Here is a 26,669-nt window from a genome sequence, read left to right as displayed (position 1 = left end):
GGGTCGGGGCCAGGGAGATCCTTTAGGCTATAGAGTTGTCTTTCTGCCTGCTTGCCTAATTTCTGATTGTTTCAAGGAATTGGCATCCAAGTCGGATATTGTCATGTTTCACTACGACATACCAGCCTGTGTGGCCTTGGCGGTGTGCTTGAGTTGTTTGCAGAGGTTTTTAAAGTAAAGGACCTAAGAAGAGAGCAAGGCCAGTGTGTGGGGTAGAGGGGGTTGGGCGCTCCCGTGTGGCCTGTATTTTTTTGATACAAGCTATTTCATGTATGAGCCACTTCACATACGAAAGTGTACATCTGATGGAAAGACAGAATGTACTAAACCTTACCGCTTTAAAAAATAAAATGTACCTCTTGAATGAGTCTAGTGTAAAACTGAACTAAATAGCAATCAGACACTTAATTTTATGGTCGTTGCAAATATCATCTTGGGGTAATATGGGTGAAGAGGGCAGGACGTTTTATGTAGGATAAAGTCCTGAAATTTCGTATGTTCTTTTGTTACTGAAAGAGGCATCTTCTTCTCTTATATGCCAAGCAGATGCTGCCACTACATGGAGAAAGATTTGCCAGCTGTGGTACAGCTGGTCACTCAGGCCTTTTCACAGCTGCCTGTAAAACCCACGTGTGTTGTCTTCCCCCTCAGTACTTGCTTAGAAATCGCTAGCAGCGTTGTAGAGCGTATCCCAGTGACGCCGCTTACCTGTGAACTTTCCCGTTTCTTCTGTCTCCGTGACCTTCACTTCCTCTGGCAAATTCTTCCCAAGGTTGTTTGCTGCTCTCGGGGCCCCCTGGACTTAGATGTATTTGCCCAAGATGGATGAAGGTTTTGGAGGCGTGAAGTGGTTAAGAGCATTTCATGGCAGTGTCACCTGCTTGGTAGCTCTTTGTGTGTGACCTGATTTCCAGCATGTTCTGTCCTCCAGCTGCAGAGATCCTCTTCCCGGAACCCACCCACGTCTCGCTCACCGGTCAGGGCCATCTCTTCTTTGATCTGTCCTGGATCTTCAACTGGTCTGTTCACTTTGGTAGTAGAGGTGCCTTCCTCCTAATTTGTCATGAGAATTGGCTCTTGGCTGTTATGTTCTGGGGACACACTGGTGTTTTGCTTCTCTTTTTTCCACCTGAATCACTGGGTGTTGGATGCGGGAATGAGGTGGTAGTGAATGAGGAAGGTTGGGAAGATGATTCGGGTTGGCAAGAACAAAGGTGGTCCTAGAGCGGCCAAAGCAGCTGGGATTCAGATGGGCTGCCTCTTGGAGAATGGACTGGGGACGTGTGCGTCTCACAACTGCAGTGTGTACGAGCCACCACCAGAGGGTGATGGCGGCTTTTTGGCCCAGCGGGGCTCTGCACTCCCCCTCCCCCAAGGTCTCTGAAAGCATAGCCTTGAACAGGTGCTTCTGCCATTGTCTGTCGCTCAGATTAAAGAGTGGTCTTATAAGGAACCTGGGGGTTCCGTTTTGAGAAATAATTGCCTTTTTAAAGGGAACGTTAAAGAAAAAAAAGACCTTTGGGCTCAGTTAAGAGCCTATTCTTTTCCTAAATACTCTTTGCTCTCAAACGTGGGCATGCTCTTGGCCTTGAAGTGGGAAGTTAGAGGGAACTGGGGACAGAAACCTGCTCTAATGTGGGCTGCAACTTGGTGTCCCTGGCAGGATTGGGGCTGGGGGCCTGTATGACCTATCTTTGACTGTTGCATGCAAAAGTGATTTTAAGATTGGCCCCCCTAACCTATTGGAGACATCGGTTTAAAATAGTAGGAGAAACATCATTTGCTGTTGGCCGTGCATTGGATCGGTTTTTCAACGCAGGGAAGGTGACGGGGTGTCTGGTTGATTTAGGACAGCCTTTTAGAACCTCTGCTGCTGAGGGCTGATCAGATACCTCACAGATCCAGGAAGGACATTTCAAGGCTCCATTTCTATAGATGAGGAAGCCAGAGGTGCGTTAGGCCAGGAACTTGCCCAGTGTCCCCCAGCCAGTAAGGTGGTAGAGGTGGAATCCAAAGTTAGTTTTGTCTGATGAAAACATATGCTCATTCCGTATATATAATGACAGTGGAGCCATTATTTAAACAGTAGTAACCAGAGGGGTTTCTTCTCTCCTGGAATGCCCTTCCTTTCAACATTGGCATGAACATTTGGGGCGGGGAGGAAATGCCATTAATTTTCAGGAAGGGACATTCTGTGTGCCTTGGGGTTCCAGAGGTTCCAGGGTCACCTGTGAGTTGGCTCTTAAAGTTCCTGTTTTGCTGCGGGGGCAGCGTTGTAGGGTGCGGCTTGAATTGTTTCTGGCATTGCTCAAACCCACCAAGTTCCCCCTCTAGTCTCTACTTCTGCTGCCTCGGATGAGCCGCTTCTATCTCCCCCGCATCTGAATCTGCTGCCCATTTGAGCGAGGCGGCGGTCGCGGCAGCTCCCAGACCAGACCGGCTGCAGCACGGCACTGGCACCGACCGGTACAGCTCTGGGGCGTCTGGGGTGGGCGGCTCTCAGCAGGGCCCTACCTGGGCGGTAGTTGCCGCAGAGCCGTCCCCTCGCCCCTCCCTCAGACGCGGCACCTCCTGTTCCAGGCTGTTGATCACCTGTCGACAGGGGGACCGGGCTGAGTCCAGGATTTCTCCTCGCTGCTGCTGTTGTCAGGGGAAACCAACAGCCATCTGCATCTAGACCAGCCTCGCTCTATCCCTCTCCCCTTTAAAGTGAGGTCATCCTGCCTGGCATCTGGTAAGTGCCACAAAGGATTCTGTTTTCCTTGGTTAACATCAAGAAAATGTTCTCTTATAATAGATCCATTAGCTTTAATCTAAGTGTGCCAGGATTTGGGGAATTGTTTGATCCTTCTTTCCTTGTCTCTCTCTCTCTCTCTCTCTCTCTCTCTCTTCCTCCCTTCCTCCCTCCCTCCCTCCCTTCCTTCTTTTTCTCTCTCTTTCTGTTTCTTTCACTCTTTTTCTCTTTCCCACTCTCTCTTTCTCTGTTTCTTTTTCTTTCACTCTTTTTCTCTTTCTCTCTCTGTCTCTCATGTCCATTAAACATTTTTCTGCATGATTCAGAAATCAAAATATAGAGAGTGAAAAATTATTTATGTTTAACCTGTGTCATCTTGTTTGAAACCTATTTTCTTTTCAGTGCGCTGAAAAATTATTATACAGCTACTGCGCTGGTGCCTCCCTCCCCCGTCACCCCTTTATGAATAACTTACTGCGTTTGTCATCACTGTGTTCCTGAAATGTCAAAAATAGACGCAGTGGAAGGGATCTGTCAAGCAGAGTTTGGAAATTTGGTACAAAACCCCAGGTGAAATGAGGACAGATCTTTTATTTAAAAACATTTTTTTAGACTTCATTGTGTATCAAGTTCAATTTAAAGCATAGCGAATGCAGTCAGCGAGGTCGAGGTAGGACAGGTGTCCGCCTCTTTATTGGTTTAGATTTACCTCCTGGGATACAGTCACCTTCCTTGTTTGTTTTATAACCTTCACAGGAAGTGCTTGAGGATGTCACATGACTCCTAACTTTAGTTTTCACTTGTGTTCAGAGATTACATGCTTTTGCTCTTATATGGATACTCCATTATGAACTTTAAAAAATTGTAGATGAGGTGCTTGACGATTAGATCCTTGTTCATTGTCTTTTCCCCACGTTCCTCAACCTCCAGGCATAGAAACTTGTATTCCCTTTAAGAGAAAAGAAAAGCAGCCCTTACATTTTCTAGGCTCTGAGTTAAAGAGTACTCGGGTTTAACGTCATTAAAAGAAATGAATCTCCGGGAACCTATTGTCTTTCCATTTGAGGTTAATCTCACTAACAGGAATTAGTGTGGTTATACATTTTTACACTTCAGTCACAAATAAGGCTCTGCGGCGAACACGTAATTGCATTATGTAATACCAGAATGGAAAACCAGAGCAGTGGTTGCTCTTTTAGGGTGAGTCCATCCATAAACGACGAGAAACTTGGGCTGCCTCAGACAAAGGATGAGCGAGGAGCTGGTGCTGATTGTTGAGTCATGAAAGGAGGAAGGAGCACGTACAGAAGCTTGAGGCATGTCGGAAAGAACACTTGTCAGAAATCTGCACTTGAACTTCTGACCCTGTTTGTTTGATGGTAACTTCTTGTTGTACCTGAGAGTTGAGTGGCATTGGGTCCCTGGATGTGGGAGAGGCAGCACAGCCACTCTAATCGAGAGGGACCTGCCATCCTTTTGATGTGGGACTGGCAACTCTAGAGTCAAAACCATCACCTTAAAAGGAGATGTTTCCCTGGAGAAATGGGAAATCACAGACACAGACCCCGCAGACTTCACCTGTTTATACTTCCTCACCTGTACTCTCCCTTGAATGTGAGGGGACAGTTGCACCTCATGAGGGGTAAGAAAACAGGAAGTAAACCCTAGAGAATGAGCTGCGGCTCTGGATGGAGAACAGTGGCGGAAGAAAAGCAAGAAATGCCCCCCTCCCTCCTGAGACGCCCCCGTTTGTCTCTGCCCCTCCCGTGCTATCGCGGTACCCTTCTGAAATGACCCAAACCGGGTGTTTGACAACAAGAGGCTGTAACTTTATCTAAATGAATTTTTGCAACTTGTGTGAACTCTCATCCCTGCCAAGGGGCCCGGGCGCCTGGTTAATGATCTTTAATGTGAATGATTCTGTGCCATGATTAGCATTTAGCTTGGTTAGTGCCCCACGGGCTGAACTCTGTGGTCGTTCTGTGTGACTGAGTCTCTGCCCGCCGTCTGCCCACCTGGGGGAGCTGGGCACAGCCGGTTCTCCCTTGATGTGTGCTCTTTCCATGGGGGTGGGGACTTGGTGGGAGCCAGAAGAGGTGGGACCAAAGATCTTCAGCAGAAGGATCAGCTGCAGAGCGCCCTGCCTGACAGAGGACTCCCGGCTGGCTCTCAGGCTCTGGGATCCAGAGCTGACCTTGTGAGCCTTTCCAAGGAGCCTGCTTTAGGGACTTGTGTCCAGGTGGTGGTGATGTTGGGTGATCAGCATCTCCCAGCCGCAGATGTTGACTGCCTGGGTCCCTTTAAAGTCACCTTGGCAACCATCTGTGCTTCCCAGCTTCTTTCTGTTAAGACACCCGTTGGCATCCTTCCATGAAGGAAGGAGGCATTTGAATGCAGTTTACAGGGTGGATAGAGTTAGCCCTTTTCTTCTGACCTAAATAGGTTGTGGAGGTGACTTCTACATGGTCACACTGATACCTACAGAAAGAGAAGAAATCAGCTTTCATAATCACAAAAATGAGAAATGACCTTTTTTATTATAAGAAACAACTTTTAAAACCAGTTATTATAAATCCAGTGACAGCAACCCGCAATCTCTCAGGTTTCCCTTAAGAACTTACTCATCCAGTTCCACTGTTGCTTATAAAATATTCCTCTCCAGCCCACCCCTAAATTAAGCAGTGACATAAAAAAAAAACCTCGACACTTTTGCTGAAAGCATTTATAAGGAAAGCACCTACTCCCATTAGATCTTTCTTCTCTCCCTGGCCTTAATTTTCTTCTAGGGAGTAGGGTGTGTTCTAATTGCTGGTGGCAAAATGATCCTTGGGCAGCGTGTCGCCGTGGTCCTCGGAGGCAGAATGTGGGTGGGTTGGGTGGCGCCCAGTGGTCATGAGTTGTCCTTTTTGGCCTCTTTCCGAGACCAACTTCTGCCTTGTGCTTGGCTGGTCTGGCTGCTGGTTGTAGAATCTGATGTTTACTTTAGAATCCTGGGATGGAGAGGGTGAAGAATGATCTCTAACCCTTGTTTCTAGGGAATTATCAAATCCTTTTGTTTTTTTTTTTTTTTTGGTTTTAAAAATACTAACTCGTAACAGTTGAGGGGAAAAAACATAATTTTGCCTCTTTGGTCATCCATAGTGATAATATTTTCTGAGACAAATACTGGTTTATATGGTCTAATAAAAGATTTTTTAGAAGCCATTTAATCCACATTGAAGTCTTACATTGCTATTGAAATAATATTACATTTATTTATTTATATGTATCATGAATTGCTTCAAGGCACTGCTTCTCAACCAGGGTTGATTTGGCCTCCTCCCACCCAGGGGACATTGGGTGGGCACGAACCCGTGTCCCCTGCATCGGCAGGCGGACTCTCAACCACTGCGCCACCAGGGAAGCCCTGGAGACATTTTTGACTGTCCTTGAATGAGGACAGGCCAGGGATGCTGCTCAGCCTTCTGCAGTGCACAGGACAGCCCTTTACTACAAACAGGTATCCAGCCAGCCTCAGTAGTGGCAAGGCTGTCCAACCTTGCTTTAAGGAATGGGCAAAATGAGAAATGCCATGGAAAATCTGAGAGCTCTGAGGAGCCTTATTCATAAAGAGTAAACGTTTGATTTTTGCGAAAAGTGCTCAGTTGGGCCAGGTTGAATTAACAAATTAGTGGAGCATGTGGATTATATAACATAGCAGTGATGTAGTACATTTCTTTCAAGTTCAGATTATTGGCCCAGTGTCTTATTTTAACATAATTTATTTAGTAGTTGCTTGGTAGTTTGCTAATATGAATGACCTGAATGGAGGGTTAGTTTTCATTGTCAGGCAGGAAAAGCGCTCTCCATTTGTGGTGGAAATCACTCCATGGCAGCTGGTGGGAGGACCCTGTTGTGGTCATGTTGTCTGAGTCCCTCTGTGGCCAGAGATGGTATAGGGATATCCCTGGCATTAACCTCGCTGTAGAGACTGAAATAAGAAAGGATTGTGGAATTTTAGATACAGAAGGGGATCTTAAGAGTCAGTTTAGTCTAACACCTTGTATTTCGAGATAAACTCTAGCCCAGAAAGATTAACTTCCCTTTTCGAATCACTCTGATGTGGTTTCTCCCTCAATTCAGTTCTTGGGGAAAATTTTGCCTGTTTATTGAATTCACTTTCCATTAGTCATGTGTTCATTTTCGGCACCTTTTGTTGTCATCCTGCCTTTGCTCTTTGAAAACTTCAAGGTTAACTTTTTATGTGTTTACTTCTTGATGCCTTAATTAGATTAAACTAACCTTAGGAATGGGACAATGGCTTACTCACTCAGGGAAGTGTTTTGTAAGTTTCAGTCCCCAAGAAGCTATTTGTTGTCCTGAGTTATATGACACCCAGCTTAGCGCAACTGAACCAGTCTTAGTACCTAGAACTCACTTTCAGGTTGGTGTTTTTCATATAACAACTCACTTTTCATACATGGAAGCTCATTATGTATTTGATGAATGTAGGTTCTCTTAAGATGGTGGTTACTGTAGCTATAGATCAGGATTGGTCTGTCGAAGAGCTGAGTCTTGATGGTGATTTCATCCAATATTTGCATTTTTCTTGGGCTTAGCATGCCTTGAGAAGCATCATTTTAGTCTTTTATGCTTGTATTTATTATATTTGCTTAACTAGCCTTCCTATGGTTGAATTTTAAATTGAAAGAAAACCAAAATTGCATCCTGGAACAGGAAAAGGACATTAGGGAAAAACAGGACATTATGGAATAAAGTATGGACTTTCATGATGATATATTAACCTTGATTCATTAATTATGACAGATGTACCAGGCTAATGTAACCTGTTAATAATGGGAGAAACCAGATATGGGATATGTGGGAACTCTGTGTACTATCTTCGCAATAATTCTGTAAGTCTAAAACATTCTAAGGTTAAAAGTTTGTCTTTAAAAAAATTGCTGTCATTTTATTAAAGGATAAAGTAGTAAATTTTATTGTTTCATTTTCCTTTGGGATAGACTGCTGCTACAAAGTTGAATTCCTTGTTTGCCTCTTAGCTTTTTGCTTAGGATAGCCATGAAGTGCCCCTTTCCAAAATGTGCCCACATCAGTTTGAGCAACTTTTCAAACCATATCATGTGATTTTAATTTGCCGGCCGTTGCACTGACTCATTTCTAGGTGGTATATTTAAAAGACTAGACAGAATTTTCAGGTTAAAAAATTGCATCAACAGAAAGTGTATTTGTAGGTGCCAATTGAATTACTATTGGCTGGGAATGCTACCAGCAATGTGCTTTAGTTGGACAGTGGGACGTGTCCTCTTTTTTTTTGCTGGGCCTCCAAAGGCATCTGGGTGACAGATGTCCCTGTCTCATTGCAGCCTCGTGGAACTCAATGCCTCTAAAACTGGAATAAGGAATCATGGGTTCATCAAGCCATTAAATATATATGTGGGTCTATTGTAGTTGATAAGTCACTAAAAATGTTATTTTCGTGTTAAAACCAACATGGGTATATTGTGGAGTAAATAAAAATTAGAATGAATTTTTAAAGTTCTGCCTGAAATTGGTGGCAGCGTCCTCAGGCGCTGGTGGTAGCCACCACCCCACTGCTCTGTTGTGTGGGTGCTGGGGACAGTCCAGAAAGCACTGGATGTGGAGATAGACGGACTTGACTTTGAATCGGTTTGAGGCGATTGCTCAGCTATAAGTGGGCATAATTGTCATCCTGCAGTTTTGTTGTGAAAACAGAATGAGACAAGATACATTTGCATGAAGTAAGATCTGTACAGATGCTGGATTTGTTACTTTATACAACAGTAAGAGGCAGCCTCCCTCTGCACTTGTAGGTAGAGGTCATATTAAGAACGTTGGCATTCACTTCGGTGGACAAAGGTTGGCTTTGGTGCCAGCCCGTGCTCTCTCTCGTTCTTGTTTGGTGTGCATGTGTTAATAATGTTGGATAAAGAAGGTTACTTAGAAGGTTGATTTTTAAAAGATTATTCAAACATATACAATAATGGAGAAAATTACATGATGGCAAACAGCATAATGAAATCCCATCACCCAACTTCAACAGTTATTAGCACTTTGCCATTTTTATTGCTATGGAATGCAGTTTAATATTTCTTTGCAATTCTTTTAACCTTAGCATTATATCCCATTAGGGATGTAAGATTAAAAACATGTTTCAAAGGCAAGTAAAATAATATTTCTCTGTATGATTGCACCACCAACTTGATACATTGTTGGTTTTATATGTTCCGCTTTGTTTTTTTCTAAGTTTAATTTTCTTTTCTAATTGACTGAGTCATAACTATAATATTAGTTGTATTAAGTCAGCCTTCCATCCCTATCCCCCTACAGGTAACCATTTTTTGTTAGATTTGGGGTTGTCCCTCCATTGTCCTTTTTGCAAATGTAAGCAAATGTATGAGTATATTTTGTATTCCTTATTACTCAGAAAGTAGCAGAATATATATACTGTTCTGAACCCGAATTATTTATTTTTTAACTTAGAACTGTATCCTAGAGCTCACTCAGTATATAGAGAACTTCCTGTGTTTTTCCCAGCTGTGTTAGTAACGCCCTCATATGGATATACCAGAGCTTATTCAGTCAGTCCCCTACTGATGGACATTCGGGTTGTTCCTAGACTTGTCCATTGTTTTGCAATAAATAGCCTTGTGTGCACGTCATTTTGTATTTTTGTCTACACATTCCAGTAGGGACAAGGGGATAAGACGAAAGAGGCAAGTACATCAATTCCTTCTCTTGTCTTGTAGAAGGATAGCTCCTCAATAGCCCTCCATTCCCTCCAGCTCTGGCCTCCCCTTTGATACCAGATTTAACAGGTGAAGCTCTTCAGGCTATAAACCTCCCTTCCTGCTCCAAGTTTTTGAAGCTAGAAAGAGACCTTGGGGACGGGCCCATCTTCCTTGTGTTAACAGATGAAGAACCAGAGACCCAGAAAGCAAGGGGAGAGCTTTGAGCCCAGTTCTCCTGTGCCCCCCTCTCCTCCTCTCTGCCCTCCATTGGCCAGGCTGTCCTTGAAGGCAGTGTTACTCAAAGCTTGGTCCACGGACCGGCAGCATCACTGGGGAGCTTGCTAGAGATGCAGAATCTCGGGCCTTGCCCCAGATGTACTGAATCAGAGTCTACTTTTAATGGGATTCCCAGATGACTAACAGTCAAGTTTGAGAATGCTGATGTGGTAGCTGCCTTCAGACACAGCTGTGGTTTATCAACAGGGATGGTACAGGTCATTTCCAACAAGTAGACTCACCCCCTCCTCCTGATGCACCCCTCCCGTCTGCCTGTCCCTGCCCTACACTGACCCCCGCCCCCCGCCCGCCCCCTATAAGGGGTTCAGCATTGATCTCTTCAGGGGCGGGGTCTTTTCTGGTTCTTCAGCTTCCATTTCCCCTTCACATGCAACCTTTGTTCTGGATTTACCTCTGTTCTCTCAGCTCCTCATGTCAGGAAACTGCTCTTTTGTTTCAGGACTCTGTTCATGCTAGTTTGTGTATTTATTGAGTTTCGTGTACATCTGCTCACCACTGCTGTTAAGGGCTTTAAAATGCTTGCTGTTGTGTAAGAGTTCCATTATTTGTACTGTTATTGTCACCATTATTAGTTCCATTTCTTCACTTTACTACTGCTGTGGGGTGTGTGTATCTATATCCATACCTATAACTATAACTGATACTTGGCCTCAATGCATACTTGATACACTTAATTGGAAATTACTCCTTAAATCATCCACAAACTGAGTTGGCAGCTACAGTGACTACAAGTGGTGAAATCATTGTCTGAATAAAAACAAGATCCTCCTACTGTGGGATTCACTATTTCCAGTCTCTCTTACGTTTGAGTTTTGGAAGGTCAGTTTTTGGAAAGTGGAAGTAATAATTTATCTAGATTCAGTGCTGAGGTTTAGTACACCGGAGGAAAGATTTTAGTATAATAATACGCAGTGTTGGTAAATGTACAAGAATAAGTAATTTTTTTTTAAAGGCAGCTTTTTATACTAAGAAACAGATGATCTTTTTTTCTAAACTATGTCAGCTGCACTCAAATTAGTAAATGTTAAAATAACTATGACTGGTAAAAACATTTTTCAAATTCTTTTTACTTTTTATATAATCAAATGAAATTCTCCATTTAGTAGTTGATCTCTCAGATAAATTAAGTCTTGCCAGACTGTCTGAGGAGATAGTGAATCAGACCCTAAAATCTTGTAGCATTTGAAAAATAACAACCATGTACTGCAGTTTATAAGGGCATAATTCAAGAAAATTTTTCAGTATTTTAAAATTTGTACTAGTAAATTGGATCCTGGTTTAGGTGAATCCAGTTCAAGTCAGCTGCTGTGAAAAAAAAGTCGTTGCTTCTAGTCACAGATGATAACCAGTGTCAAAGAATGACTTTTAATTTTTAAAAAAATTTCACCTTTTTTGAATTCAAAGGCCTAGGTGACCTTATTAACATCTGCACTCCACTTTTTAGGTACTAGTACATTTATGAAATAGTTCAGGATGATTCATTTTTTTCACAAGCGTTTTTTTGCTTTTGGTGTGACAGGTGATTATCTGGAATACAAAGAGGATTAAGTCCTTTGACTTCTAGATACTTAGACTAATAGAAACCTTAAAATCTTCACTGGGCAAGGTATCTTGGGATCACTCCAGCCAAGTAAATGAATAGGCATCTAAATAGATGAAAGTTACTCTTGTTACAATATTTGACATTATGTTGACTGACAGGTTGTGATGTATGAGAATTGCATGTTTCTGAGCTTTAGCTAGTGTTTTGAAAATTAGGTTAAGAATTTCCATAATGTTGATAGCATTAAACATTCATCACATAAAAGATTTCGTGAGTATTGTACATCTTTGTGAGAGTCAGTTATGTAAAATTTGAAGAAGGTACTAAAACACTGGAAAGGAGATCAAATTCAAATAGTTTGTGAGATGAAATGAAACTCTCCAACTGTAAACTCTGACAGAGTACAATGAAGAAAGAAAAGAAAAAATAGATTAAAAGATAAAAACTAGGAAAGAGAGGAACTCAACATTATATCAAGTAGAGTGTGTATCAGATGCAAATATCCAATAGCCTGTGAGCTCTTCGATATGTTTGGGTTGAGAGTTAAACTATTTGAATACGTATTATCTTATGAGTAATCTCAAGATATTCTAAGATGATCTAAGATCCAGTATAGTGAGTAATGTAGACTCAATGGTAGGTATCCTCATTCACTACGACCCATTTGTGCTTTCTGCTAGTTAGATCATTAGTCCTCTTTAATTGCTGGTGAACTAAGGTGGTTTTATGGCCACCAGCATCTAGCTAGTACTTAAAACACTGAGCTAACTAACCCTTCTGGTAATCTGTTATGTTCACAAATGGCCAGAGGAATAACAGAGATTAAAGAAAGATAAATACAGTCATCTGGCAAAGATATTTGGCCTTTCTCAAAATGATGGAAGTCATATGTAGGAGAAGTGTTTTGGGGAAAAATATTTGAAAGTTTGTTTTATCGTCATAAGTAGCTTTGGGTTATTTTGCCTAGAAGGAGGGGTGTGTGTAAGAGAGGAACGGGGAGAGAAGGAAAGGAGCAGCTGCTACAGGCACTGTGGCATTTGTCAGCTGGGAGAAGGAAACGAGATGATTAAGTTAATTGGTGTCGAATAAGAATAGAAAACAACGTGGGAAGTAAAATGTTGAAATTTCAGGGCTTTGCATTAGTCATTAGTTGAAGACTTAGAAGAAAATAATGGAAACCACCAGTAATTAAGAAAAGAAAGAAAATTATTGCAAAAAAAGGTCCCATATCCTTTTCCTGGTGTTCAGGTAGAATGTAGTTCTGGTCCAGCCCAATTCCCCTCTCACCTCTTTTCCACTCTGTCCTTGGCAGGTTGAACAGCCTGCGTTCCCTGTGTACGTCCTGAGTTTCTTTTCCTCTGTGCCATTCTTCAGGCTACGCCCCAGGTCCTCCCGCTCCCGTGTGTCTGAGCCCAGCTCACCTGGTGAGCCCCAGTTCCTATATCAACTTCTTCTGTATGAAGAATTATGAGGAATTCTCTTCATTACTCATAATTGAAATAGGGCGATTCTCACAGGAATCAGTGATGCTCCCCTATGCACTGAGTATGGGATTCCTTGAAACTTGGAGCATAAGCGTGGTTAGTTGAGTTTGGTGAAATCAGTTTAAAGGTTACACCAAGTTTTCCACTTGGACAGACCCTCCTGTCTTCAGACCTCAGTCCTTAGAGGAGGGGATGAATCTATCTCTGCCTGACGGAGTAATTCGAGAGTAGAGAGCTGGTGCTACGGTTTAAGATTTGTGGGAGAAATAATACCAAAAAGTGGAGAGAGGACAGTGAGAGCAGAGGCAAGGGGACAGGCTATACCACTGAGGTGACAGCAGAACTGCTGGCTAGTCTGGAGGCATTACGGGTGTATATGTTTGTGGGGAGGCCTGGGGGTGGGGGGGTCCATCTCTCCTTGGCCTCATTAGGCACGCAGAGCAGCACTAACAGGCCTGCAGGAAGCAATCACGTTCCCACCTGGGCACCTCGCACATCATCACCGCCGTCCCCATTGATGGGATGGGAGGATGGGGCGACCCTCAAATACAGTCCTCCCACCCCTCCCTGCCCAAGAAAAAGCCCCTCCAAGTGCCTTGCTTCCCTCTTGCCCTCTGCCCTATGAAAATACACTCTAGTTCTGCTGTCTCCTCTCTTCTTTTTAAGCCTTAGCATGTAATTGTTTGCTAAGAATAGAAACAGGAGTATTTCCGCCAGAAAGTGAATTTTAAGTACTTCAAAAGATAATACGAGAATATCTGGAAATTCCAACACGCTCAGTCAGATTATTCCTTGACCATGACAAGGAGCTGGTTGCCATTGAACTTGGCAAACACAGATTACTCCATTTCCTTTTGACCCATGGAAACCAGAATGCCGTGCAGAAAAGAGCCGGCCAACCAAAGACCTCATTTTAAAGATTTTTTTCTGGAGAACTGAAGACAATTGCTTGTTTATAGCCAGTACTGGGCCTTAAATATGAACCTATGACTGATAGCTCTGGAGTAGTATCCCCTCCTGAAGGATGGGTTAAGGCAGGCAGGGTTATGTGCACACAGGACAGGTATGTAGACTTGATAGTTTAGGGCCCCCAAGACCTCCTGCACTTTTTTTTTTTTTTTTTTTTGCGGTACGCGGGCCTCTCACTGTTGTGGCCTCTCCCGTTGTGGAGCACAGGCTCCGGACGCGCAGGCTCAGAAGCCATGGCTCACGGGCCCAGCCGCTCCGCGGCATGTGGGATCCTCCCGGACCAGGGCACGAACCCGTGTCCCCTGCATCGGCAGGCGGACTCTCAACCACTGTGCCACCAGGGAAGCCCTCCTGCACTTTTTATTTATTTGTTTGTTTGTTTATGGCTGTGTCGGGTCTTCATTGCTGTGCATGGGCTTTCTCTAGTTGTGGCGAGTGAGCTTCTCATTGTGGTGGCTTCTCTTGTTGTGGAGCACAGGCTCTAGGCACACGGGCTTCAGTAGTTGTGGCACGTGGGCTCAGCAGGTGCGGCTCGCGGGCTCTAGAGCGCAGGCTCAGTAGTTGTGGTGCACGGGCTTAGTTGCTCTGCGACAAGTGGGATCTTCCCAGACCAGGGATCGAACCCGTGTGCCCTGCATTGGCAGGGGGATTCTTAACCACTGCGCCACCAGGGAAGTCCCTACTGCACCTTTTTAACACATCTGAGACTTAGTAGCAGGGGTTCCCATGCCAACCCCCCTGTAATATTCTCAGGGACCCAGGCACACCCTTGCCTTTGCCTCTGTACTCATACAGGCACTGGTGTCTCGACATCTGGCTGTTGATCAGGATATGCAGATCGCTTAGACAGGTTGTTGTATGAGGTGAAATTGTGGTCCGTTCCCCGAAAGCAGTGCATAGGGAAGGGATGTATTATTTCCTCACTGGTTTCAGAGACCCTGGGGAACATTAAATGGTTCCTATTATCAAAGAGTTCCTGTTATAATGGGGTTTTAATAGTAGCGTTTTATTTACTGGGATTCACTGGGGAAAACATCTAGGAACAAAGAAAAAAATTAAACAGAGAACATGTTAAAAATTTCTTTTGGGTTTTGGTCCTTACCAGGACTTAGGGGTAGCAACCCAAATAGAAGTATTTGCTTTAACCAACAGATAAATTATTAGCACATTGGTCGTTGACACGAGTCAGAGCTTCTAAAATTTGTTCCCATAAGTAGGTTGAGCCTTCTTCTCTGCCTGTTGTCCTAGGGTCTAAAAATGGAAACATGAGTCCAGACTCTTTCCAGAACATAAAAATAATTTTGAATTAGTAGAGCATAAATGAATGTGGTTTTATTTGAGTGTCATCTTCAAGTTCCCCCAGCCATGTTGGGACCTTGTAAGTCTTCTAAAGTTCCCTGTAGTGACGATTAAGGAAATGGTAGCTGCTTTGCTTCTGGCCTCAGACAGTTTTCTAATTAGGTCAGAGCCGCTCACCCTGGGATAAGCAGACACTTTTTCTGTCCCTTCGGCATTGATTTTTAAGAGTTGCTGTCTGAAGCAGTCACGCAGACAGTTTGCTTCTTACATTGCTGAACCTGGGCACAGAGTGGGTTCTGAATAATTAGTTCTGATCACCTGAGAGTTTTGTATCAACCTGTCCTGAAGATGCAGCTCAAATGTGTTAGGCCGCATTCTTGCATTACTTAAGTTCACTATCATGACAGATCTTTGTTGCTTCAGGATCTTGTGGTGCCCTAGATTTGGAACATTGTTCTGACTACAGATAGAAGTTTTAGTATTAGGCTAAATGTATACTGACTGAAACGTTTATTCTGGTCGTAATTTTTTTTTAAAAAACCTGTATATGAATCAAATCACTTTCCCCAAAATGTGAAATGCAGGGTGAAAACCTGCCAGTAAGGGAGATGATAGAATTTTGTTTAAGCTTTGCCTCTGTTAAGGAAATGGTGATGACGCTTCCTCCTCCTTCACTGGTTTATTAACCCTCTGCTCGTCAGATGTCAGCGAGTGGATTAATTCCATTGCCTGCTTGTATTGTGGCTCCTAAAATTTTCATCTTAGCTATTTTTATTTCTTGTTCTTCATGAATGGTCTAAATATTGTAGGAACATATCACCTAGAAAGGGAAAGCTACCTTCATTATTAAAGAAGATGAAAAATAAAAGAATATGCATCATAGGAAATTTGGGGGGAAAAAAATCCCAACTAAAAAAACAAAAATGAAGAACTAGGAAGGGAGAATTAAGAGGTGACAAAGATAAAAGTTAGAATTAATAAAAGAGAAGAGAAGATTTTAAAGGATAAGTAAATCCAGTAGCTGCTTATTTGAAAGGACCAATACACTAAACTCCCATCATCCTAACTGAGGTAAAGGGAAGGCAAAAATAGCTAACAGACATGAGAAGGGAGACACAGGAGGGATTAATTAACTGTGCAGGAAAATGCTACATGTAGCCCTCTGGAAACACATTTGAAAACGTCGAGTTGACTTCTCAGTAAAATACAAATTACCAGAATTGATTCAAGAAGCATGGAAAATGTGAAAAGACCAATTAATAAAGAAGAGGTAGGAAACGTGGTTAAAATTACTATTGAAAAAGGCACTAGGATTCCATGGGTTTCGAGCTGAGTTTTATTTGACCTTTAAAAAATAGAAAATGTTACAGACCAATATTTATGAAAGCAAATGCAAAAATTCAAAGTAACTTATTAACAAATAGACTCAATAGTTTATTCCAATAATGCTAGTGTGATTAAGTGTTAAGGACGCTTATCACCATCATCCACTTCTGTACCCCAGCATTTTAAAGGAGAGAGTTTATGACCAGGTCAGTAGAGGCTGAAGAGCCATTTGATAATTTAAGCAGCCATTCCTAATATATTATAACCTAAAAAACCAATAGGAAGGGCTTCCCTGGTGGCACAGTGGTTAAGAATCCGCCTGCCAATGCAGGGGACATGGGTTCGAGCCCTGGTCCGGGAAAATCCAAAATGCTGCGGAGCAACTAAGCCCGTGCATAGCAACGAAGACCCAACGCAGCCAAAAATAAACAAACAAATAAATAAAACCAATAGGAATAAAAATAAATTACTTGAAGGCTATTTATTACCCCCCCCAAAACCAACCAACAATAAATATTTTCTAAAAGGCAAAAAGCACTGTTTCAATTAAAATTAGGAATTATAAAAGGATGTCTGCTTTTACAATTATTTGACATTGTCTTAGAGGTTCTAGTAAATGTTGTAAGACAGTGAAATGTTTGCATGTCTAGAAAATGCAAGAGCCTATGGTGGGAAAAAAATCTAAAGTCAATTGGAAAAATTGTCATGGTAGCTGGATAAAAACAAGTCTCTAAAATTGATCGTTTCTCTGTTTTGAAAACAAGCACCTGGAAATGGAAGTTAAACCTCTCTTTTCTCAATAGCAGCAAATAACCTAGGAAGAAGTTGACCAAGAATGGTGCCTATATCCTTTTCAGTGAAGGATTTGAAATAAAAATATATACCATATATACATCAGTTATCCCCAAATTAATACATTTATTGCCATTCCCTTTAGAGTTTCCAAAGCAGTAAGTTTTTCCTGTTTGTTTTCTTTTTTTTTTAACTAAATGAAATAATCCTAAAGTGTATGTAGAAAAATAAATGCATAATACCTGTGAAGAGCACATTCAAATATGGAAAATAAAACCATTGAAGGGGGGGCAAACTTAGTTGACAAGTGACCACAATATGCTAATAAGAGAGTCTGTGATCAGATCAGTGTGTTATTGATACAGGATTACATAAATGGTCCAGTGGGACAGAGCAGAGGATCCAGGACTGTGTATCTGTAAGCAAGAGAAGTTAATCTATAATAAGATAGACAGTTCAATACTGTTGAGGAAAGAATGCACGAGTTATTCAGTGGTGTTGGCACAGTCATCTCTTTATGGAGTGGGGGGAGATGGGCCTCTATCTTATAGTATAATCAGACATAAGTTACGGAATCTTCAAAACCTTAAATGTAAACAAGCAATTCAAATTTACAAGGAAATATAAGAGACGACTTGTATGATCTTGGAATGAGGAAGAACTTCTTAAGCAAGACAGTACCTGCAAGCTAGACAGTTGGGGAGGGGAATGTATAACATGTATGACAGGCAAGGGGTTACTGTCTGTAACTCTTGAGAAATGGCAAGACAAACACGACTCGGGGAAAATGGACAAACAGTATAAACATGGCGATTCCCAGAGAGCAAATGCAGACAGCCAGGAAGCCCGTGAAAAGCAATCCATATTTGCTAGGGATTTGCAGATTAAAACAACAGTGAGAAGTTACTCTAAACTCATCAGACTGGTTAAAAAAAAAAAGAGAAGAAACACTTCTTGCTAGCAAGGATAGTAGAAGTGGTATTCTCATAATAGTGACAGAAATGTGAATGATCATGCTTTATTTGGAAAGTCAAGTGGTAAAATGCATATTAAAATCAAACATTAATTTAGCAGCCTTTCTGCTGGATACCTGTCTTCTAAAAATGGAAGTGTCTAGGGACTTCCCTGGTGGCACAGTGGTTGAGACTCCGAGCTTCCAGTGCAGGGGGCCCGGGTTCTATCCCTGGTCAGGGAACTAGATCCCACATGCATGCTGCAACTAAGAGTTTACATGCTTCAACTAAGGAGCCCACCAGCCGCAACTAACACCCAGCACAACCAAATAAATAAAATATTAAAAAAAAAGTGTCTGTACACAAAGGCATATGTAAAAGGCTGTTTATTGTACCATCATAGTGGCAAGATTTGAAAACACAAGTGCCCGTTGCTTGAAAAATGGCTAGCTTTATGGAATATTTGTACAATGTCATATTATGCGGCTATTGAATGGGAAGCCGTTGAAAGCACTCCTTCTCCAAGTCAAGAGGGGCTGAGTGGAGGCTGGTGTGGATGACGGTGGGTTGGGAGGAAGCGGGGGGAAAAATCCCACCTGCGGTTAAGTGTTAACCACATTTCATATTTTTCCTTGTGGAGCAAGCTGAACCGTACTGCGGTCTGAAGTTAAAAATCCTGGTTCCTTCTCTTAGACCTCTAATTCTTTTTCTTTCTCATACCAGCCTGTGTTGGTTTTCATGCCCTGGTGCCCTGTTGGATTTTGTGAGGATATTAATTATGCATCTTTAAAATTCTTCTTTTTCCGACTCTGTTTGCGTGCTCCCTATGCAAGCTCGTGCCCCTGGTGTTTCATGGCCTGGTTTTCTTCACGTGTTTGACGATTCTGGGTTGTCTGTTGGTCTTGGCATTTGTGAGTCCTGTTGGCCCCGTTTGCATCTGAGGAGCCTGGCACTGGTGTGTGTCAGGTTGAGGCCCTGGGTAGGACTTGGTGGACGGGCAGCAGGTGGCCTCTTAAGTATGGCTGCTTCCTGGCCCTCTTTAGCTACCTGCACTTTCCAGACTTAGGACCACTGTCCTGTTTTCACCTGCATAAGAAGGCAGTGACCATAGAAGCTTAGAGGAAGTGGAGTTTCCTGATTAATCACCCTGATTGTTGCCCAGGGTCTCTCCAGTCCCTTGTATGAATTGACTACTGAATTTCTGGCACCCAGAAATATTTCCACCAGTTTGGCTCTCTCCTGCGCACTCGATGGCTCTGGTTTTGTTTTTCTGTGCATTCAACCCATCCCATTTATGTTCAACTGATGATAGTCTTTCTGGGGGAATTCCCTGGTGGTCCAGTGATCAGGACTCTGCGCTTCCACTGCAGGGGGCCTGGGTTCCATACCTGGTCGGGGAACTAAGATATCCTGCAAGCCACGTGGTGCGGAAAAAAAAAAAAAAATAGTGATGGCAGTCTTTCCTCCTTCCCCAGAACGTTTGTGGATGTGGTATTTAGTCTGGATGGAAGAGGGGGAGGTAGGAATGTGTGGTCAGAGGGCCATCTGAATACTAACTTCTATTTAATCTCTCTAAGCCTTAGTTTTCTCCTCTGTAGAGCAGGGATAATACCAGTACCTATCTCCAAAGGTTATTGTTACGATTAAAATAAGTGATGCTCGGGCTTCCCTGGTGGCGCAGTGGTTGAGAATCTGCCTGCCAATGCAGGGGACACGGGTTCGAGCCCTGGTCTGGGAAGATCCCACATGCCGCGGAGCAGCTGGGCCCGTGAGCCACAATTACTGAGCCTGCGCGTCTGGAGCCTGTGCTCCGCAACAAGAGGCCGCGATAGTGAGAGGCCCACGCACCGCGATGAAGAGTGGCCTCCACTTGCCGCAAGTAGAGGAAGCCCTCGCACGGAAACGAAGACCCAACACAGCCATAAGTAAATAAATAAAGCAAACTGTCAACAAGTAAAAATAAATAAACACTATTAAATTAAAAAAAAAATAAGTGATGCTCTTAAAGGGCTTAAAGCAGTTCCTGTCCTGTAGGAACAATTCTGTCAAAGTTAGCTGCTGCTATTTTCAAAAAATGGGATCATGATAGAGATACCAGATTTCAGTATGTTTTTTTCTTCCCAGTTAATATATCCATGATGCCATCCAACACCATGTTTTAAAAGCTCTGTGGTGTCTATTGATGTATCTATGTGTGCGTGTTTCTGTAAATAAATCCCTACAGTTGAATTTCTGGACGAAAGGACATGAACATATACAGTATGATGTTCAACGATATTGAGGAATTGCCCTCCGAAGTATTATACTAGTTTCCCTGGCTCCATTAGTTGATGAGAGTAGCAGTTTTTCCCATCCTCAGTGTTACTCCATTTTATCAATCATTTAATCTTTGCCAATATGGAAGGTAGAAATATTTTATGTCTTTAATCAGTGAGGTTGAGTATCTCTTCATATGTTTGTATTTCCTCTTTTATTCAGTGCTAATTTGCAGTCCTAGTTCATTTTTCCTTAAGGTTGTTAATTTTTCATTGATTTGTAAGAAGTCTTTGAAGAATAGGGGGTTTAACTCCATATCTGTGATACGTTACACATGTTTTTGAAATATTGTATACCTTATATAGAAGCTTTCCATTTTAACATTGTGCTTTTAAATATGCCTTTTCTGTGGTTTCTTGGAAAGCTAACAACTGTTTATATAGCACTATTTCTTTGTTAAAAACAAGGGGTCTTCTCCCTATAATTGTGAAAGTTACGCATACACATTTTTCTCAATCTGAAAAAAGAAATCAGAAGGAAAAAGTTTCCAGCAACAGAAAGAACACCACTCTTAATATTTTGGCATTTTCCTTTTAGTTGTCTTTTAGTAGGGAATGTGTATTTTTACACAGTTAGCATCATAATGTAGGTAGACATTATAGCCTTTGTTTTGGACACTTAACATCCCCATATATGGTATACAGCATTCCAGTTTCTCTCAGTGCAGTATCTTGTTTACTGCACTGAGAGATTTAAATTTAATTTAAATTAAATTTAAACAGTATCCTGTTTAAATTTCTCATTTCTCATATAAGAGAAGAAAGGTGCAGTGAATATCTGTGCAAAAATTCTTAAGTTGGATTAAGTTCTATACCTCCCTGGAAATGGAATTACTGAATCTAAGAATGTTAGGATTTAAGTACTTCGATATGTATTACCAGTTTGCTTTCCCAAAGCGTGGTACCAGTTGATGCTTCTTTCAGCATAAAGACTGTCACTTCACTTTAATCAGAAGATGAGAACCAGCCTGAACACGTAGGGGAAGAGCCTTCAGAAAGAGGCACAGCCAACGTGATGCAAGGCCTCACGTGGAAGTGAGTTTTTTCAGAGATTGAGGAAGAGCATTATGGCCGGTGGGGCTTTGGAGAGGAACGGAGCAGGCGGGAGCCGTGGCTCTTGAGGGCTTTGTGGGCCACTGTGAGGAATTTGCATTTTATGCCTAAGGTTGTGGAAAGCCAGCAAAGAGAGCTGCCAGACAGACAGGGGAGTGGCTTGGTGTGACTGTCTGTTGCAGGTAAGAGTGGCCCTTGAGGCCAGTTTGGAGGCGGTTGCAGTAGCCTGTGTGAGAGAGGATGGCTTGAACACCTGGGTGGTAACTAACACCCAGGATGGAGAGAAGGGGATGTTTGGGGATTTTTTTTGGCCATTGCGTCCTTAGGGCCTGCCAATGGACTGGTGTGTGAGGGACACACAGAGGAACAGAATCAAGGAAACTTTGGCTTGATCAGCTGGCCGGATGGTGGCCACCGAGATGTGAAGGGTTAGCTGGGAACAGATGTGGAGGCTGAATCACAAGCTCATTAGGTCTCTTCGCCCTCCGAGTGGACATGTGAAGGAGATGATGGTAAATGAGAATGGAGCTCAAGAGAGAGATCAGGGTTGCATAGGTTTTTGGGGGGAGTCATTTGCATTTAGATGGTCTTTACAGCAAAGGACCTGGACCGTATCATAAAGGATGAGGTATTTCTTCCATGTGAAAACGTGTTCAGGTTCCTGAGTAACTGCCCTAAAATAATGAACATTAGGAACCACAAGCGCTTCATGAATTGGGCATGTGTGTCTGTAAGCTGTCAGGTTATAAACGCTTGGAGGATACAAATCACTGGGTCCTGGCTAACGCCTTGAGCAGAGTAGATGCAGGATACGATGTTTACTGAGTGATGTTTAAAGATTCAAGAGACCTTTCCCCCTTCTTGATGAGACAGTTTTCTTTTCAGATGTTTTGATAAAGTCACTAGCTACTTGATTGCATGTGTTAATGGTTAATTAATTGTGTGCTTGCTTCTCAGCATTAACCTGTGAAGCATGTAAACCCACATCATCCTCTTTTTGTAAGGCGTTGGAAGAAAAGGCTAATCCAAGTTAGGAGGATTTAAGACCTTGTGAGGAAATTCAAGACTGTGTTTTAATCACCAAACCTTGCCTGTGTTATGTAAAGATTTTTGCCTGTGTCATGTCATCCTTGTTTGGTTCAATTTATTCCTCCCCCTCCAAGTGTCCTAGTTTCTTTTCTAACTGTAGCTGGATTTGAACAAAACAGAAACTTGGTGTTTTTTTTTCTTCCCCAGCATTTGGAGTCTTCATTTGATTACTCATTCTTTATAAATGAGTGATAGTATATTCTTAGCAATTTTTAAATAATTCTTTTTTCCCCTGATTATAAAAGAATTAGACATTGGAAAAGATGAAGTATAAAACAATATCCACCTGTAATCTGAATAGCCCGAGAGAGGTCGTTGGTTACCATCTTGTTTTATTTCCTTCTAGTCCTTTGGCTGTATTTATATGTGCATATGGAAATAGTTTATGTATTTGGAATAATGCTATAGTATTGTTTACAATGAAGCTTTTTAACAAATATTTTACAGTGAACATTTTATAAAAACTTGTATTATTTTTAGAAGCATGCTTTTATTTTTTTGACATCTTTATTGGAGTATAATTGCTTTACATTGTGGTGTTAGTTTCTGCTGTATAACAAAGTGAATCAACTATACGTATACATAAATCCCCGTGTCCCTTCCCTTTTGCGTCTCCCTCCCACTTTCCCTATCCCACCCCTCTAGGTGGTCACAGAGCACCAAGCTGATCTCCCTGTGCTATGTGACTGCTTCTCACTAGCTATCTGTTTTACATTTGGTAGTGTGTATATGTCAGTGCCACTCTCTCACTTTGTCCCAGCTTCCCCTTCCCCCTCCCCGTGTCAAGTCCATTCTCTATGTCTGCATCTTTATTCCTGTCCTGCCCCTAGGTTCTTCAGAACCTTTTTTAAATTTTTTTTTAGATTCCATATATATGTGTTAGCATACAGTATTTGTTTCTCTCTTTCTGACTTACTTCACTCTGTGTGACAGACTCTAGGTCCATCCACCTCAGTACAAATAACTCCGTTTCTTTTTATGGCTGAGTAATATTCAAAGGCTGCAGAGTATGGGTAAATTTATACTGGCTTTTATGGGGAAAAAAAAATCTCTAGATGATCTCAGTAATTGACAAATCCTCCTAAGATTAAAACCAAAAGCAAACAAAGTAGAAACTCTGAAGTTTTTGGAATGCTGCTCTGAAATTCAGGTTTTCTATTCTTAATAAGATCTTGTTTTGAAGGAAGTCAGTCTTTGTACTTTTTAAAAATTCTTTTTGCTTGTGTGAACTTAAAATTTAATTACCTTTTATGTATTTCCTCTCCTTTCCATTGGAACATACTGATCCAAGGTGACCCTTTGCGGTGGTTCATAAAATCCCATCTTACAAACCATCCCAGTCTTCTAAGTGCAGTAAGCGATAGTGAGCAAAATTTGGGGGTAACATATCAGAAGTGCTGGGAGCGATATGAAGGTTATGCATTTAATTGTGTAAGTAATACAGAATTAAAGAATTGCCATGCAGTTTTAACATTATTTCAAATTTTAAATTAAAAAAAAGAAATGCCAAGGGATGGAAGCAGCCTTTCCTCTTGGCAGACTTCTGGTAGACCCACACCTCGTCATTCACAGGTGTGCCTTCCGTGGCCTCTCCTTGTCAGTAAGGACTGTGGGGAATTCTGAGAAAGACTGCTGTCCCTTCCACTCCCTTCGCTAACTGCATCCTGCCAGCACTGTGAAACTCATGTATCTGTCTTAAGATACCAGCACCTACCTGTTCATCAAATCCAGAGAGCCTGATTTGCTCAGCACACTCCCCTTTAACCTTATGTAGCCCTTGACCCTTGTCTTTCTTGGCTGCTGGTTCCCCTCCTTTCCTCTCTGACCACTCCTCCTCTTGCACCACCTTCTCCAAGACCGCAATCCCATTTTCTGGTGATTTTTTGTTAACCTTGGAAATCTCATAATGACTTCTACTGCTTTGGTGGAGACTGACTCAGGTGCTTTAAAAATGTGTTCATGTAAATAAGAACAGTTTCTAAATTGGGCTACGTCATATATAGTTTAATAGCTCACATTTTTAAACATTATACTGTGAATGTTTTCCCATGTCTTAAAATATTCCTTGAGGACGTCAGCATATAGATATCTGTAATTTATTTTCTCTGTGGTTGGACATTAAGGTTGCTTAGTGTTTTTATTTTTGTAGTGAAATTCTTCTTTTTTTTTTTTTTTTGCGGTACGCGGGCCTCTCACTGTTGTGGCCTCTCCCGTTGCGGAGCGCAGGCTCAGCGGCCATGGCTCACGGGCCCAGCCGCTCCGTGGCATGTGGGATCTTCCCCGGACCAGGGCACGAACCCGTGTACCCTGCATCGGCAGGCAGACTCTCAACCACTGTGCCACCAGGGAAGCCCTGTAGTGAACTTCTTGACGCTCAACTCACACCGCTGATTATTTCCTTGGCAAAGATTCCGTGGATTGGAATTAAGTCAAAGGGGAGGAGTTTATTTAGCCCTCTAGATTGTCAGTAGGCTCTTAATTTCTTTTTCAGTGATACTCCATCTTTAGGCTTTCTATTGCAACAGATTCTAGCTGGTTTCCCTGTTTTCAGCTTCAGCTGATGCTGGGTCTGCTCCACTGCTGACCACAGTGACCTTGGAAACTACAGCACATCTGCGGCACTGTGTCCATAACCCTTGAGGAGCTCCAATTACGTTCATCTAGCCAGCCTCCACACCTTCTTTCTGGATCCTCTGACTGCAGTCGGAGCCTTCAGTTTTGTGCCTGCTGGGGCCACTCTGTTTATGGTATTGTCTTCCCTTAGGCATCCTTGCCTCAGCCCCACCTCTGCACCCTTTCTGCTCTCTGGTGGTCCCAGACCTGGATATTACCAACTCAATCTCTAATCCCCTTACCCTCAGCTTATGACCCAGTCTTCTGCTTCTTTGGAAAAAACAAAACAGTAAAACACAAAAAAGACCCTCGTTGGGGAAATACTACACCCTGCCTTCCCTCTTCCTTTTTCCTGGTGTGTCTGCAGCAGCACTTGTCCTTTTATTCCTCCGTATCACCTCAGATGCTACTCCCCCCTGCTTCTTTCTCCAAGGCCACCAGCTCCTTCGCTCTGCACAGGGTTCTGTCCTTTTAAACCAGTGTTTCTCAACTAGGGATGACTTTGCCTCCCAGGACACACTTAGCTATGTCTAGAGGTATTTTTGGCTGTCACACCGGGGAGAGCTTCCATCTAGTGTGTAGAGGCCAGGGATGCTGTTAAACCTCCTACGATGCACAGAACAGCTTCCTGCAGTGGAGAGTTACCCCAAATGTCAGGGGAGCCCAGGTTAAGAAAGCCTGTAGCCTTAGTCTGTGACCTTGGTCATACTCCATCTTGTCATCCAGCGTCTGCATCCTTGTCTGCATCCTCTTTACTACAGCTGCTCCGTGGAGCAGTGGTTTTTCTTTGTGGGGCTGGGGAGATTTGATCATTTCAGGCTGTCCTCAGTGAATAGTGTAGCAGAATGAGGGCTAGTAATGCTGGATTAGGACTGCGCGTCTGGGTTGAATCTGCTTTAGCGTTTATTCCGAGACTGTGGTGCTGCTCTGGCTGGGTCCTCACTTCTTTCTCTAGACAGAAGGACTTGAACTAAAGAGACTTCTAGCATTTCCTTCATTGTTAGCCTTTCCTAATTCAGTGCCAGGATTGTAGTTGCCGAGGTTTGGTTGCGTTGTTAGTGGAGATTGGGCAGAAGCTGATTGTCCGTTGGGGAGTAAGTAAGATGCGGATGGAGACCACTTCGTCGGTGAGCCTGACTGTAAATCGAGGAGGCAGAAGTGGAGTCTGAAGGGCGTGTAGGCTTTTTACCCACTTCGTCCAGAATAGGTTTTTCTATGCACTTTTCAAGGCAGAGCCTCTGTGGACCCGGAGGGAGTACACACACTAAAAGGAGAACGGTCGTTACTCAGAAATCTGAATTCTATCTTCATTTTTTTGTATGAACACTTGGAATGCAATCATCATTTAATTAGGGTATTAGTTTGCTGGGGCTGCCATAACAAAGTGCCACGGACTGAGTGGCTTTAAACAACAGAAATTTATTGTCTCACTGTTCCAGAGGCTGAAAGT

General features: G+C 42.7%; 1 protein-coding gene across 4 annotated transcripts in view; it reads left to right on the top strand.

Annotated features, from left to right (window-relative positions):
- Positions 1 to 26,669, top strand: part of NEDD4L (NEDD4 like E3 ubiquitin protein ligase) — a 335,334-nt gene that overhangs the window by 128,574 nt on the left and 180,091 nt on the right. The window contains exon 1 of one of the 4 annotated variants that reach the window (XM_024754791.1): positions 2,539 to 2,734. The exons of the other annotated variants lie outside the window; for them this stretch is intronic. The gene's annotated coding sequence lies outside the window, so the exon portion shown is untranslated. Of the gene's footprint in view, positions 1 to 2,538; positions 2,735 to 26,669 lie in introns of those variants that run through there. 4 annotated transcript variants of the gene reach the window in all.

Source organism: Neophocaena asiaeorientalis, unplaced genomic scaffold, assembly GCF_003031525.2.
Source record: "Neophocaena asiaeorientalis asiaeorientalis breed wild unplaced genomic scaffold, Neophocaena_asiaeorientalis_V1.1 scaffold124, whole genome shotgun sequence".
Taxonomy (NCBI): Eukaryota; Metazoa; Chordata; class Mammalia; order Artiodactyla; family Phocoenidae; genus Neophocaena; species Neophocaena asiaeorientalis.
Note: the sequence above shows the minus strand (reverse complement) of the source record. Positions and strands in the feature narration are given on the sequence as shown.